The sequence below is a fragment of the Microtus pennsylvanicus genome, chromosome 19 (genome assembly GCF_037038515.1).
Source record: "Microtus pennsylvanicus isolate mMicPen1 chromosome 19, mMicPen1.hap1, whole genome shotgun sequence".
NCBI lineage: Eukaryota > Metazoa > Chordata > Mammalia > Rodentia > Cricetidae > Microtus > Microtus pennsylvanicus.
The window spans coordinates 9,615,717-9,622,798 of record NC_134597.1 but is presented as its reverse complement, the minus strand read 5'-3'; the positions used below and the strand labels follow the sequence as shown (position 1 = coordinate 9,622,798).

The 7,082-nt window shown below is 40.8% G+C and overlaps 1 pseudogene; it reads left to right on the top strand.

Moving 5' to 3' along the window:
• Positions 1 to 244: 244 nt before the first annotated feature.
• Positions 245 to 617, top strand: LOC142838334 (large ribosomal subunit protein eL30 pseudogene; annotated as a pseudogene).
• Positions 618 to 7,082: the final 6,465 nt, after the last annotated feature.

The window sequence follows — 7,082 nt, the reverse complement described above, 5'->3', positions numbered from 1 at the left end:
ACACATGCAGAAGCATGCAGATACAAATAAAAATTGAAAATGAAATACATCTTTAAAAGAAAATGAGAAACATTGATAGTATTACAACTACTCCAAAACCTGACCAATATAAATAAAGAATGGAAGGACAGGGGGGACAAAAAGATCTACTTGACTTAACATTCATTGGTCTTGCCTTTCTCGCTCCCTGGCCATCTTGACAGCTGGTCTTGGTTGGGGGCCATCCTGCACCTAAGGCAGGAAGATGGTGGCCACAAAGAAGACAAAAAAGTCTCTGGAGTCGATCAACTCTCGGCTCCAGCTTGTTATGAAAAGTGGGAAGTACATGCTGGGATACAAACAGACTCTGAAGATGGTCAGGCAGGGCAAAGTGAAATTGGTGATCCTGGCCAACAACTGCCCCGCTTTGAGGAAATCTGAAATAGAATACTATGCCATGTTGGCTAAAACTGGTGTCCATCACTACAGTGGCAATAACATTGGCTTGGGCACAGCGTGTGGAAAATACTACAGAGTATGCACACTGGCCATCATTGACCCAGGTGATTCTGATATTATCAGAAGCATACCAGAACAGACTGGTGAAAAGTAAAAAGTTTTCCTTTAATAAAACTTTACCAGAGCTCCTTTAAAAAAAAACATTCACTGGTCTCTGTGATCAACATTTAGGCTGGGTAATTATTTGATGAGAGGGGCCCTGTGCATCATAGAATATTTAGAAACACCCCTATCCTCAACTCACAAGAAGAAACAACTTAATCATAGCTCCACATTCTTTATCTATGACAAGCAAAATTCTCTCCAGACATTGTCAAGTGTCCTAGATCAGGAGAGCACCCGGGCATATCACACACAGCACAGGACCTAAGGATTATAGAAACGTAATGTATTTAGTTAGCCATGGATCATGATCAACGCCTTAGTGGTCAAGTAATATTCCAGATAGAACCAGATACTTACAAATATTTCACTACAGTGGATTCCCATGCCATTCCCACTTATTTCCAACTACTCCAAAACCTGCCCCACATTAATAAAGGATGGCCAGAGGTATAAAAAAAAAAGAAGGTCTACTTGATTTAATATCCATTGGTCTCTGTAATTATTATTATTTTCAATCCAGCATCCAAATGGTAGAAAGTAAAGAGGAGCAATTTCCAACTCTTTTCAGCAGCAATAAGATGGTTTCTGAATTTCACATACATGAAAACCAGACATAACTTGCCGACAACGTATTCCACTGAACCGGCAAATTCTTGCACATTATTGCTCATCCAGCCACTGGTGACCTGCAGAGCCATACCCCATTCCTCAGCATCTCAGGATTGAGTTTCCAACACTTGGTTGAACTTTTAAGTACTCGATCTCAAATTACTGTGCCAAGATCCATGTCACTTTTTATTCTGATGTTACACAAACCTTGCTTGGTTACCTTTTGTTTTATTGTATTTTGATTTGGTTTTGTTGTTTTGTTTGGTTTTCAAGACAGGGATTCTCTGCGTAACAACTTTGGCTGTCCTGAAGCTCTCTCTATACATCGGGCTGACCTGGAACTCACAGACATCCACCTGCCTCTGCCTTCTCAATGTTCTGTGGACTATCACTGATGCCCAGAAGAGTGGGGCAGATCCTGCTGTGTTGTTACTTTAAAGGGATCCCTCCATGAAAACGTCTTAGTATAGAATGAGAACTAAAAATATGAAAAGAAATGCTATTAGTGTTAAGCATACTATTAAGTTATACTGCTATGCATTTTCCTCTCAGTTGTCACATACTCAGAGAAAGGTTATTGATGCCTGAGAGGAGCTAGGAACTTTTCATTTAAATATAATATTGACATGAGCATGAGCTCTTCAAGATGTGGTCTAGAGAGCCTGGGCTGTGCAGAAATAGAATAATCTCAACCAGCTGAAGTAGAGGTCAGGAGAAGTTGGCTGTCATGAAATTCTCAAAATAAAGTTACCTCAGGGCAGGGAACCCTGACAGCTCTCTGGACTGGAAAGGGAGGGGGAGAGGAGTGGGGGGAAGGGGAGAGGGGTGGGAGGAGGGGGAGAAGAGTGGGAGGAGGGGGAGAAGAGTGGGAGGAGGGGGAGGGAAATGGGAGGCTGGTGGGAGGAGGTGGAAATTTGTTTTTTTTTCTTTTCTTTATCCTCCTTTTATCAATAAAAAAATTAAAAAAAAAAAATAAAAAATAAAGTTACCTAAGCCTGCTCTCAAATTGGGGCTGCTTCTACTGGGATACATGAGGTAGGAAGCAGCCAGCATCAGGGGCAGTGACAATACCATAACTCCAGCATGGTCACTCTGATTAGAAGCACATCCTTAGCGGACAGCTCAAAGAGTAAAGAAGGAAAAACGTAGGAGGTTGGCAAAATCTAACGTGATTATCAGACATCCATTGGTTATACTAGATTTTAGAATTTCTCTAGTCTTAAATAAAAACATAAGGGGAAAAATCAAGAAAGGTCATAAGTACAGAACATCAGTTTCTGAAATTCACTATAAAAGTTTGAATATTATGGAACCTCACTTATTGATTCATTCATTTTGTTATCCAAAAGCCTTTTTTCACTAAATGCACACTAATTATTACTTGGCAGTATGAAATATTATTTCTGGCCTTGTAGATTCAATGAAAAAAGTAAACATGGTCCCTGCTCCTATGAAGTGCTTTGTTGGAACTGTTTTGTGATGAAGAAGCATCCAGAGAGACAAAAGAAAACAAATAGTAACAAAGGCAGGAACAGCAGCAAAACCTAAGGAGCTGTATTAAAGGTCTCCAATTTCCCTCAGCATGCTCACCATCCCGTCCTCCTGCCCGGGTCCTGTGACTGACAGTTAACCTACTGAGTAAGCAAAAGCCTTATTTGCAGATGCGCAGTCTCAGGATCAAAAAGCAAAATACAGCAGTCTGCATTGCTGGAGAAAGATGGTAGTTTAATGATCAACACAATCACCTATGACAAGATGAGACACTAAATAAAGACAGCAGTGCCTACCAGGAAGAAGTGTTTGGAGAATTAGACAAAATGTGTATAAAGCATCTATTTAGTGATTGAAGAACAAAATACAATATTTCACAGCATTTAGTGATTTCTTCTCCTGATTCATCCTTCCAAGTGCTTTACCACCCCTACTGCCTTCCTTAAGCAACTGTATTAAAGATCTCCAAAGGTGTGTTAATCTACCAGACCCTATCTTAATACGAAAAGGAAATTTATATGGCTTCAGACAACACAGAGCTCTTCTAAATCGGGGGCATAATGGGAACTTAGATTTCCATTTCTGCAAGCCCTTGCCATTCTAACATAAAGGAAAATATTACCTAAATCTCTTGCGCTTGCAATTGTCACCTCAATAAATCAGGTCTTCTGGTTTATGAAGACATACAAGAGCCTGCAAGATTGGTGAGGGAGTAAAGGTGTTTTCTTCCAAGCCTGACAACCTGAGTTTAATTCTCAGAACCCACATGATGAAAGAAAAGAATGCACACCCACCAGCTGTTCTCTAGCCTCCACATACATGCAATGGCATACTCATACCATGGACATGTGCATTTGTGCACATGCACATATACACACACTTGTATACACACACACATAAATAGAAAAACATGTTTTTAAAACCATCCAAGTTTCTTCTTTCCTCCTCATGAGTCATTCTATCAAGGTTCAAACTTGAATCAATACCCTTCAGCCTAACTTTGTGATGTTCAAAAATGTGAACTCAGGATCTCAGCACCACTTTTCCCATACTTGCAATCCCATAACTGTGTTTTCTTAACATTGTTCCAAGCATTGGGGATCATAATACTAGAAAGAGTGATTACAAGTAGAAAAGTGTCAAGTACCATATGGAACACGTTAGAGACAAGAGCTATTCTGTGCAGTCTCGTTGCTATTCAGTTGATGTGATAAAACACTGGCCAGAACCAACTTGTGGAGGAAAGAGTCTATTTCATCTTACAAGTTAAATAAAGTTCATCATCAAAAGAGGTCAAGGCAAAATTTCAAGGCAGGAACGTAAAGGAAGAAACTGAAGAAGCCATAGAAGAACATGGATACTGGCTTTTTATTCTTCTTTCCATCCTTCCTTCCTTTCTTCCCACCTTCCTATCTTACTTTTTGTTATCTGGGTTTTTTGTTTTAAAGTAAATTTTTATACAATATACTTTTATTATGGTTCCCCCTCCCTTATCTCCTCTGAGATCCTCCTTATCTCCCCACACATTCCTCTACACCTTCTTTTTATTTCTCTTTAGAAACAAAAAGCAATTTTCTTAGAAGAGGGGAATAGGAAGAAAGCACAAGAGACACTCTCATGAACACAAAACCCATAATATTGGAAACATAATAGGCAGACAAAAGACCAGTAATGATTTTAACAAATAAAACTAGAATAAATAAAAACAATAAATAAAGCACTATTAAGCAAAAAAGCTCCAAAAATACACTCAGTTTGTCTCATGTTGTTTCTCTACTACTGGGTATGGGCCTGCTATTAAGGTGGCTTGTATACCCAGGGAAACTCCACTAAAGAAAGCCAATTTTTCCTTCACAAGCAGCTGTGAACTGGAGATAACTTCTGGGTTAGGGATTGGAGCTAATGTACTCTCCCCCCCCTCCAAGTGCTGGGATCCCATCTGGCTTGGACCTGTGCAGACCTAATGCACCATAGATCCCTTCTTATACAGCCTAATATGCTCATTCTATCAATTCTGTTCCTTTAGGGAACCCTGAAATACACTCCATAAAAACAAGCTCCTGCAAAACTGGAAAATTAAGTCTGCCACCATCTTGCCTGATATTATACTTTTCTAATACCTTACTCCCTTCTTAATAATCTTTTCCTTATTGTATGTTGATTATAAGGCCTTGACATTGGAGAGATGGTTTGGTAATTAAGAATGTTTGCTGTTTTCTAGTGGATGTTGTTTTGGTTCTCAGAATCCATATCAAATTATTCATAATCACCAGTAACTCCCAATCTGGGGTGGTTTCCAAGTTTACCCACACATACCTGTGTACACAGACAAATAAAATGAATAATATTTTTAAAAGACCTTGGGAAATCTTAACGTCTATTCCTTTGAAGTCTTTTGAAATGACATAACATTATCCTCTAAGTTTGCTATACAGTTTAGAGAAAGGATTGCTTTCATGGGAAAGACAAGGGGATTTGCTGTTTAATGTGTATAGAGAATCAGTTTCACAAGATGAGAAAGTGCCAAGACTCTGTTATATGGATGCTGAAAATACTCCTGACCACTAAACTAAGTCAAACTGGTTAGAATAAATATTTGTTGGCAGAGGACACTTGTTTGTTCCTGACTGCTCAGCCCCGAAATAACCACATAGAAACTATATTAATTAAATCACTGCTTGGCCTATTAGCTCTGGTTTCTTATTGGCTAGCTCTTATATCTTAATTTAACCCATTTCTATTAATCTGTGTATCACCATGTGGCTGTGGCTTACCGTCAAGATTCTGTCTGGCATCTGTCTCTGACAGGGCTACATGGCTTCTCCCTGCCTCCTCCTTTTACCCCTAGCATTCAGTTTAGTTTTCCCCACCTACCTCTGTTCTGCCCTGCCAGGCCCAAGATAGGTTCTTTATTAACCCATGGTATTCACAGCATACAAAGGGGAATCCCACATCAAATATTTTCTGTTTCCTATTTTAATAAAAACCAGTGTTTTATTGAAAGAACGAAAGTCCCAATGATAGCCTATGCTGGAAAGGATGTGGAGTTAGAGGAACACTCATCCATTGCTGGTGGGAATGCCAACTTGTGCAACCACTTTGGAAATCAGTGTGGCAGTTTCTCAGGAAATTAGGAATCAACCTACCTCAAGATCCAGCAATACCATTCTTGGGAATAAACCCAAGAGATGCCCTATCATACTACAAAAGCATTTGTTCAACTATGTTCGTAGCAGCATTATTTGTAATAGCCAGAACCTGAAAACAAACCTAGATGCCCCTCAATGGAAGAATGGATAAAGAAAGTGTGGAATATATACATATTAGAGTACTACAAAGCGGTAAAAAATAATGACATCTTGAATTTGCATGCAAATGGATGGAAATAGAAAACACTATCCTGAGTGAGGTAACCCAGACCCAAAAAGATGAATATGGTATGAACTCACTCATAAGTGGATTCTAGCCATAATTAAAGGATATTGAGCCTATAATTTGTGAATCTAGAGAAGCTAAATAAGAAGGTGAACCCACAGAAAAACATATATAGGTCCTCCTGGAAATTGGAAGCAAACAAGATCGCCAGGCAGAAGTTGGGAGCATAAGGGTGGGGTAGAGGTGGGGGAAGGAGAGTAGGGGAGAGAGAAAGGAGAAGGGAAAGACTGGGGAGAGCTTGGGGCAGTGGGAGGGTGGAGATGGAGGAAGGGCAGATATAGGAGCAGGGAAGAAGATATCTACATCATGGGAGCCATTTTAGGGTTGGCAAGAAACTTGACTCTAGAGGGGTTCCCAGGTATCCACGGGGATGTTCCCAGATAGGTCCTTGGGCAGCAGAGGAGAGGGTGCCTGAACTGGCCTTGCCCACTATCACACTGATGATTATCTCCAATATCACCATAGAATCTTCATCTGGTGAGGATGGAGATAGAAACAGAGACCATCATCAGAGCCACGGACTGAGCTCCCAAGGTCCAGTTGAAGAGCAGAAGGAGGGAGAACATGAGCAAGGAAGTCAGGACCATAAGGGGCTGGTCCACCCACTGAGACAGTGTGCCTGATCTAATGGGAGCCCACCAAATCCAGCTGGTCCGGGACTGTATGAGCATGTGACCAATCTGGGCTCTCTGAATGTGGCTGACAATGGGGGTTGACTGGGAAGCCAATGATAAAGGCACTGGGTTTTGTTTCTACTGCATGTACTGGCTTTTAGGGACCCTAGTCTATTTGGATGCTCATCTTCCTAGGCCTGGATGGAGTAGGGAGGGCCTTGGACTTCCCACAGGGCAGGGTACCCTGTCCTCTCTTAAAGAAGGACGGAGAGGGAGGAGGGTGAGTGGGGGAGCGGAAGGGGAATGGGAGGAGGGGAGGAAGTGTAAATT